Raw genomic sequence first — 9,991 nt, forward strand, 5'->3', positions numbered from 1 at the left:
AACCATACAGTATTTGTCCTGTTACGACTGGGTCATTTCACTTAGTGTAATGTCCTCAAGGTTCATCCATGTTGTAGCGTATGTCAAAATCTCTTTTTCTTTTTAAGGCTGAATAATATTCCACTGTATGGACATACCATATTTTGCTTATCCATTCATCCCTAGATGAACACTTGGTTGTTTCCATGTCTTAGCTACTGTCAATACTGCTGCTGTGAACATGAGTGTACAACTATTGAGACCCTGCTTTCCATTCTTTGGGCATATCTCCAGAAATAGAATTGCTGGATCATGTGGCAGTTTTATTTTCAATGATTTGAGGAACTGCCATACTATTTTCCACAGTAGCTGAATGATTTTACATTCCCACCAACACTGCTCAAGGGTTTCAATTTTTTCCACAGCATCACCAATTCTTATTATTTTCTTTCTTTTTTTGAAAGTTAGCCATGCTCATGGGTGTGAGGTGGTTAGATAGCCTATTTTCTTTCACTCTCATTTAAAAGGCATAGGCTGTTCAGGTCTGGTATGGTGGCTTCCAGGTCATGTGCCCAGATTTCAGGGTCCTGGCTCTTTCTATGTTGTTGCTCCATCTTTCTAAGGTATTGCCCTTGGCTATATGGTCCTAGAAGGCTTGCCAGGCAGCAGGAAGGAGAAAAACAGGAAAGGACGGTACACCTCTGCCACGTATGAGAACAACCTCAAAATTATAAACATCGCTTTCATTCATGTCTGATTGGCTACAGCCTGGCCACTTGGCCGTACTTAGCTGCAATGGAGGTTGGGAAATGTAGTCTTTTATCTGGATGGCCATAACTGTTAAGGTGGCTGATGAGTCCAAAGCTGATCTCCCTGAGATTCAGTTTCTCTTCTGCGCAAGAGAGGCAGGCTAATTTACACCACCATTCTTTAAGACCAGTAAGCTGACTTGGAAAAGCCTCTGTCAGGACTGGTGGGCAGGTCCTGGGGCTCTTCTCGGCCTGTGATCCATAGGAGCTGCTTCTCCAGGCTGCAGTGAGGAAGTTGACTCATCCGTTGGCTTCATGGCATCAGTGCCCAGGTGGTCCTCGCTCAGTGCCCCTGGCTGGCTGTTTCAGCACCCAGGGAAAGCCTGCTCCAAAGGCCACAGCTGGCTGATTCTTCCCCTGTTACGGTAAGTGTTGCCGAGGCACTTGTCTTCACCTCTGACTGCCCTGTGGTGGATTGTCCCTGAGCCAGAGACTTCTCTCCTCTGGGTGGGTGGCTTCAGGTTGGAAGTGGGAGACACTGGAGATCTTGGCCTCGCTGGAGAGAAACCCTCCCTCAACTGCCATGACAGAAGACTTTAACAAGGCTGGCTGGAGCTTTTGGAGGAAAGCCCTGTTTCGTGATGGGTTCATTCATTCATTCATTTATTCATTCAAGTATGTGTAGGCACTGGAATTATGGGCATTCCTTCAAGAAACGCAGTCTAGCGGAAGGCAAACAGGCAAAAAGATAGGGAGAGCCTGGGTGAAGTGTTCTGCCCACACGGGTAGGGCTGGGCCTCATACCAACTTGGTCCTGGAAAACACAAGGCCACTGTAATGAGGCACATGTTGCTTTGCTAGGCCTCATGGTCTCATTCTACCTGTCTTTGAGCTTAGAGAAATCAGGGAGATCTTCCCTAAGGAGGTGGTGCCTGAGTTGATTCCTGGGGATGTAGGAGCTGGCCCTATGGAGAAGCTGAGGAAGAAGCGGTGCAAAGGCACAGAGTAGGGAAGGCCTGGGGCATTGGTAGCTGCACAGGCTTTAGGCAGGGTTGTGTGGGACCAGGCCATGTACCAGATCCTGTCCTCCGTTCCTCAAGCCTAGAAAGTTTGCCAGTTCACCAAGGGCAGTTCAGCCTTCAAGGGATTTAGTTTTTATGACCACGCCCACAGGAGAAATTCAGAAACCAGAGAGGTTGCCTGCTTTCACGATAATGACCAGACTCTCCCAGCACTGTTTGAAGCCTGCATGTTCTAGCCCCTGCCACCCCAAGCTTCATCCAGTACCACGGTTCCCTCCACTCTTCACTCTCCAGCCTTCCTGCTTTCTGGTGATTTCATGAACACGTGGTGGTAGATTGTTGCAGTTACAGCCTCCAGTTTGTTCATGCTTCCCTGTACCCACACTGTTTGGGAGTGTCTTCCCACGCTGACTCTGGGTTCCGCCACATGCCTTGCTCTGGTCAGTGGAACAGTAGCAAGTGCAGAGATGTGAAAAGTACTTGAGCTTTGGAGCATGCTTTTTCTTGCTGCCTCTTGGAAACCTTCAACTGCCATGTGCAGGAAGCCCAGGGTAGCTTGTTGAAGAAGAAAAGCCCACCAAGAGGAGTCCCAGCCGTTGATCAGCCAGTTCCTCACAGACTTGGCAACTGTTGAAGATGCATGAGTGAGCCCCAGCTGAGATCAGCCACTACCTAACCCAGAGGGTTGGAGCCAACTGGCTGAGCCCAGCCAAATTTCTGACCTACAACATTGCCTGGATGAGGCCAGGCATGGTGGCTCACGCCTGTAATCCAACACTTTGGGAGGTCGAGGGGGCAGATCACCTGAGGTCAGGAGTTTGAGACCAGCTTGACCAACATGGTGAAACCCTGTCTCTACTAAAAATATAAAAATGAGCTGGGTGTGGTGGTGCACACCTGTAATCCCAGTGCGAGGCTGAGACAGGAGAATTGCTTGAACCGGGGAGGTGGAGGCTGCAGTGAGCTGAGGTCACACCCCTGCACTCCAGCCTGGGCAACAGAGTATGACTATGTTAAAAAAAGAAAAAAGAGGCCGGGTGTGGTGGCTCAAGCCTGTAATCCCAGCACTTTGGGAGGCCGAGATGGGCGGATCACGAGGTCAGGAGATCGAGACCATCCTGGCTAACACGGTGAAACCCCGTCTCTAATAAAAAAAAAAAAAAAAAAAAAAACAACTAGCCGGGCGAGGTGGCGGCGCCTGTAGTCCCAGCTACTCGGGAGGCTGAGGCAGGAGAATTGCTTGAACCGGGGAGGTGGAGGCTGCAGTGAGCTGAGGTCACACCCCTGCACTCCAGCCTGGGCAACAGAGTATGACTATGTTAAAAAAAGAAAAAAGAAAAAAAAGAAAGGATGTTGTTTTAAACCACTAAGTTTTGGAGTGACTTGACAGAATAAAAACAACTGATACATGTCTTTCTCTATCCCATTGCAGGGTCTTGGCATAGACTGTTCCTTATTCCTGGGTTGTTCCTGGTCTCCTCTTTATCCAGTTGATGTCTCCCTACTCTTTGGATCTCAGCTTCATTATCAACACTTCCTTGGTTTTACAAGACTAGTTCAGCTATCCTGATGATAGGCCCTTATATAGCAGACTATATACCTTACACGTCTGGATTATAGACCCTTATAGCACCTTGTATATCTCTTTTATAGTGTTTACTACAGTTGTAATCATACTTTTTATTACAGGACCTAGCACAAAATAGGTGTCCAATAAACAGCGATTGAATGGATAAAAGAATAAATAAAACAGGTGTTTCCCCTCTGATAAAAGAGCTGTCTTGTTCAAGGCCTTCACTTGGGAATGGGTAACGCCTCCAAGGAATCTGAATGAGACCCGCAGCAGCACACGCCTTCACAGGCTGTTTCACACAAGTTAGAGGAGGCCGAGCTCAGTTTTGTTCCAAGAGTCCACATCCTTCCCCAGCAGTCAGCAGCTCTAACTCTACAGACCAGCATTGGCTCTCCTGTTTCATTGTCACGATGCCATCACCTGCCTTGCCACTTGTTACAGTTTCCAAGGCTAACACTCTGAAGGAGAATAACAGCCAACAAACATGTGTATAGAATTTGACAGTTTACAAAGCACACTTCCCCCTCCTGTTAGTCACACCTCCACAGCGACTGTCCCTGCTGATGCCGAGGCGCCTCTTTCTAGCCAGGAAGTAGTGGTCAGAGCCCCATTTCGGCAGGACAGGCCTTGTCCCCATGGCTTCTGTGTTTTGTGTCTTGATGGCTTAGATCCTAAGGAGTAACTTCCTGCTCTTGTCTCCAGGCTCAGGGCCCCTCTCACCCCATGGGTCTGGGGTTGTGTCCTGTTATTTCTTTTCATCATGGACTTCCTCTGTTTGTGTGTTCCCACCTGCTTACCCTTGTTCCTCTCCTTGCCAGCAACAAACACTGGCCTCCTAGTCATACTTCCCTGGGATTCTGGGGCACTTGCTGGGCCCCACTTCCTGTCATCTTTGAGGGTATTGTGCAGGAACAAACCTGCCCTTCCTGAATCATCCCGTTCCCAGGAAAAGTACTTGCTGGGGAAGGATTTCTCCCTGCGGGAATATCTTTACTTCTGGGGAAGGAAAAGATGTCGGGGAAGCACCTTCACACGCCCAGTGAGAAAACACAGGCTTCTGCCTCCTGAGCACTGGAAAGCAGGTTGGAATCAAGTCCTTATGGTCAAGTAGCCAGGGTTTAGGCCTACTAGGGAGTTGAGCTGCAGTCATCAGCAGGGTTGGCTTTGTGTCTTTGTATGGTGCAGCCGGCAGACTAATGCCCAGGTTAGAGATCTGGCTGGCCTGGGAGCCTACAGTCTTCCTGAGTGGGGGACACATGGGACAATCCCTGAGCATCACAGGGCTTTGAAGCACTCCCTAGAAACATCTGCTGCCCTGCCTGCCTGTAGTTGTGCCTTCTGCTCCTTAGAGATGCCACCTGCTGATGACTTCTGATTGAATTGGGTCTTATTCCTCTTGGGAAACGCTATGATGAAAAGCGTGGTTCTGATTCCAGTTTCATCTCTGCTACTTGCTGTGTGATGTTGGGCACAGCACTTAAGCTTTCTGAGCCTGCCTCCAAGGGCTACTATGAAGACTGCATAAAGTAATGCATTTACATGTATAGAATGGTGCTTGGCACATAGTGAGTGCTCAATAAATGCTAGGAATCATCACCATCATTATAATCATCATTTTACTCACAGTGCCTAGCAAGGTGCCAGGAATATGATAGTCACTTAATGAATAATGAATGTTTGTTGAATGAATGCGTTTTTTAGTGAGCTCTCCTAATTTGAAAGGCTACCAATGCCCAAAGTTACACCTGAATAAAATGCACAGCAGACAGTGTCACCTCCTTATTAGTCAAGGCCTAGAGCCAATGGCTAACTAGGGAAGAGAAGTGAGGGACAGCCAGAAATGCCCACAGAATGAACACTAAACGTAGGGATAAGCTGGCCCCCCCCACAGGAAGATTCCTGCAGGTTCCAGGCCCTGTTGGATGAGCAACCCTCCGGGAGAAGCTAGTTGGGTTAACTTACCATTTTCTGGCCACATTCCCAAGATCATCTAGCTTCCTGGAAAAATGGCCTCCTGGAGTAGCCCAAGCCAGCTGCCAGCTACCATCACTAGGTTGACTGAACTTGACCTTTCTGCCCCTTTGAGGCATCTGTATTTGTGGCGCTCCTTTTTCATCCACAAAGGACTGTTTTAAGCATGGGGAATTCAGAATGTTTTCCTCCTAAGGCCCAGGGAGCCCACTGTCTAAGGTATGCAGTGATGGAGGTTGTAGAGTTGTCTTAAGCTTGGATCTTCCAGCTTCCTCAACTGGGTCTGGGAACAGCCAGCCAACCACACCCAAAGTCTGGGGACATCCTCCTCAGGCAAACCCTAGCAGCTGGGCTGTGGGCAACAATGCCTTTGTCCTGTATTGCTTCCTGCCTTCTTCCTTCCTTGTAACACCTCAGCCTTTAGCAATGTCACGCTGGCTTTGGGCTGGCTTTGAGACGCTGGGTGTGGCTTTGGGGATAGGGACATTCGCACTAAGGGTTGCAGGAGGCATTTAGAGCTATCCAGAAAAAGTGGAAAATCAGTGATTCAGGTGAGAGGAGACTCAAATTGAGATCTTGCTTCTCTGCATCTTGCCGCATCGAGCAGTAATCTTCCTAGAGTCTCAATGTCCCAGCTAAAGCCAGGGGACAATTATTGAAAAGAATGTGTCTTCTGTAGCCATTGGACATAGAGGACTACTGATGTCCATTCAGTAAAGTTTAACATATTGACCGAATATCTGTCTCTCCTGCCTTAAAAAAATCTGTTTATTCCTTTGATTACTGAGAAAATGTGTTAAAGATTTCATACCATGACTGTGGATTTATCTATTTCTCCATGTATCCCTGCCATGTTTTGCTGTATCATGTTGAGGCTGTAATTTTAGGCAAATCTAAAGTTATGTATATTTCTTGTGAACCGAACCTTTTATCATTAGGAAGTGTTCCTGCTGACCATAGTATGTGTTTGCCTCAAAATCTATTTTGTCTAATGTCAGTACAGCAACACCAGCCTCCTTTGGTTTCTTATTCGTGTGGTTTCTTATTCTCTCAGTTTACACACGTCTTGCAATTACTGATGTATTTGCATTTATATCTGCCATCCTACTTTTCTCACTCATTGTATGCTTTTTCATCTCTTGTTTTCATTCCATATTTCCTTTTTATTATATTTTCTTCCCTCCACTAATTAGAAAATTATGTATCTGTTTCTATTCCTTTAGTAGGCAACCTTAGCAACTACAGATTCCTTTCTCAGTTTATCTGAGTCTAAAGTTAACCAATATCTTTATCCTTTTATTGGGAAACACACTTAATACCTTAAAACACTTTAATTACATTCCCCTCACCCCCCCCCCTCCTTTTTTTTTGAGACAGAGTCTTGCTCTGTTGCCTGGACTGGAGTGCAGTAGCGCAATCTCAGCTCACTGCAACCTCTGCCTCCTGGGTTCAAGCTATTCTCTTGCCTCAGCCTCCCGAGTAGCTGGGACTACAGGCACATGCCACCACGCCCAGCTAATTTTTTGCATTTTTAGTAGAGACGGGGTTTCACAGTATTAGCCAGGATGGTCTCGATCTCCTGACCTCATGATCCACCCGCCTCGGCCTCCCAAAGTACTGGGATTACAGGCGTGAGCCACTGCACCCTGCCACATTTCCTTCTTTTAAACTTCTATGTTGTTGTGATGCATTTTGATTTTTTAAAGAGACAAGATCTTGCTATAATGCCCAGGCTGATCTTGAACTCCTAGCCTCAAGCAGTCCTCCTGCCTCGGCTTCCTAAGTAGCTGGGATTACAGGCACAAGCCATTGTGACCAGCTGTGATGAATTTTTAAAACAAACGCATTATATGTGGTCTTTTATTGCTTTTTTCTCCCCAAAATAATTAATTTTGGGGGGACATCATCTGCACACAATAGAATTTATCTATTTAAAGTATGCTGTTTGATGAGTTTTTCACAAATGTGTAGTTATGTAATCACTGCCACACTCAAAAGATAAAATATCTCTATCAAGCCAAATAATTCCCTTGTGCCCTTTCCTTTCCCCATCCCCAGCCCTTGGCAACCATTGAACTGCTTTCTGTCACTTTAGTTTTACCTTTTCTAAAATTTTGTATAAATGCGATCATACACTATGTAGTCTTTTGTGTCTGGCTTCTTTCACTTAGCTGGCTCTTGAGATTCATGGTGTTGAATGTTTCAGTGATCTGTTTCTTTTTACTGTTGAGCTCTCTTCATTCCTTTGTGTGGATACAAATTTCCACCTAGTATCACTTTCCTTCTGCCTGAAGAACTTTATTTAACATTTCTGGGAGTGTGGGGTGGCTGATAATAAAGTCTCCCAGGTTTTGCCTGAAAATGTTTACATTTGCCTTTGGTTTTAAGAAGATATTTTCCCTGGATTTAGAATTTCAAGTTGATAGTTTTTCCTTCAGTGCTTTAACAATTTTGCTTCAGTGTCTTCTGACATGTATCGTTTTGATGAGGTATCTATCATAATTCTCATCTTTTTTTTTTTTTTAATCTACACGTTATATATCTTTCCACTGGCAGCTCTTAAGATTTTCTCTGTGGCTGGGCGCAGTGGCACACACCTGTAATCCCAGCACTTTGGGAGGCTGAGGCAGGCAGATCACCTGAGATCGGGAGTTTGAGACTAGCCTGACCAACACGGAGAAACACGTCTCTACCAAAAAATATAAAAATTAGCCAGGCGTGGTGGCGCATGCCTGTAATCCTAGTTACTCAGGAGGCCGAGGCAGAAGAACCACTTGAACCTGGGAGGCGGAGGCTGCAGTGAGCTGAGATCTTGCCATTGCACTCCAGCCTGGGCAACAGGAGCGAAACTCCATCTCAAAAAATAAATAAATAAATAAAAGATATTTTCTGTATCACTAATTTTCAGCAGTTTTGATTATCATCTGCCTTGGTGTGTTTTTCCTTTATTTTTATCCTGTTTGGGGTTTGTTGAGCTTTTCGTATTTGTGAGTTTGTAGCTTTCTTCAAATGTAGAAAAGTTGGCTGGGCATGGTGGCTCATGCCTGACATCCCAGCACTTTGGGAGGCTGAGGTGGGCAGATCATTTGAGGTCAAGAGTTCAAGACCAGCCTGACCAACATGGTGAAACACTGTCTCTACTAAAACCACAAACAAAACAAAACAAAACAAAACAAAAAAAGCTGAGCATGGTGGCACACACCCGTAGTTCCAACTACTCATGAGACTGAGACGGGATAATCATTTGAACCTGGGAGGTGGAGTTTGCAGTGAGCTGGGATAGGGCTACTGCACTGCAGAGAGAGACTCTATCTCAGAAAAAAAAAAGAATAAAAAATAATTTAGAAAAGTTTTAGCCATTTTTTTCTTCAAATATTTTTTTCTGTTCCTACCCCATCCCCCGCTGAGACTCTAATTACCTATGTTAGGTACCCTGCCATTGTTCTGCAGGAGACTGAGGCTCTGTTCATTTTTTCCATTCTTTCCCCTCTTTGTGCTCAATTGGATAGTGTCTAATGCTTTGTTTTTAAGTTGATTGATCTTTTCTTCTGTAATGTCTAATCTGTTGCTAATCCCACTCAATGTACTTTTCATTTTACTTTGTATTTTTCATCTCTATATGGTCTTTGGGTCTTTTTATGTTTTATATCTTCCATTTTATCTTCATTGTGTTCATGTTCTCCTTTACATCTTTGAGTATTTATAGTGTTTTGAAGTCTCTGATGACTAAGTCTATCAGCTCTGTCATTTCTGGTTTTTATTAATTAGTTTTTTCCTCCTGGTTATGAGTCATATATAACTGCTTTTTTCTCCATGCCTGGTAATTTTTGATTGGATGCTAGATGTATCAGTTAAGGGACAGGCAAAGAAAGAAACTACGTTAGTAATTTGAATAGGGACAATTTAATATAAAGAAATATTAGCTAGAAAATGTGATTAGTTACTACGAAAAAGGTAAAAGTACTCTGAGGAATACAGGAATAATAAATGTAGAAAGCCCTACTTTCCGCAAGCCTGACGGGAGAGAATATCAAGAAGGAATTAAAAACCTGAAAGAGGCCGCTGGGTGTGGTGACTCACGCCTGTAATCCCAGCATTTTGGGAGGCCAAGGCAGGTGGATCACGAGGTCAGGAGATTGAGACCATCCTGGCTAACACAATGAAACCCCATCTCTACTAAAAATACAAAAAATTAGCCGGGTGTAGTCCCAGCTACTTGGGAGGCCGAGTCAGGAGAATAGTGTGAACCCAGGAGGCGGAGCTTGCAGTGAGCCAAGATCGTGCCACTGCACTCCTCCAGCCTGGAGGACAGAGCGAGACTCCATCTCAAACAACCAACCAACCAAACAACAACAACAACAACAACAACAACAACAACAACAAACAACTTGAGAGAGGCATCCCTCCTCATACCCCTCCTCTAGGGCTTAGATTCAGACCTTGTTGGAGATGGTGTGGCTGCCATGAGAACACTCAGCCTGCCATTGGAAAAGAAACTAGCCAGAGGACATAGGCCAAAGCTTTTCATATCAGCAGTTCACTGGATGGCTGAAAAATTCATTGGAAGATGCAGGTGGGCCATAGCTAGTCTATAGAACCTGCTTGTCAAGTGGCCAATAAACTGGGGTGCCAGTGGGCCAGTGCTGGTCTTCAGCAAGTGGTTTTAAAGGGAATAAAGGGGAGGCTTTATCATCAGC

This window comes from Rhinopithecus bieti, unplaced genomic scaffold (genome assembly GCF_001698545.2).
Source record: "Rhinopithecus bieti isolate Rb0 unplaced genomic scaffold, ASM169854v2 scaffold_46101, whole genome shotgun sequence".
NCBI lineage: Eukaryota > Metazoa > Chordata > Mammalia > Primates > Cercopithecidae > Rhinopithecus > Rhinopithecus bieti.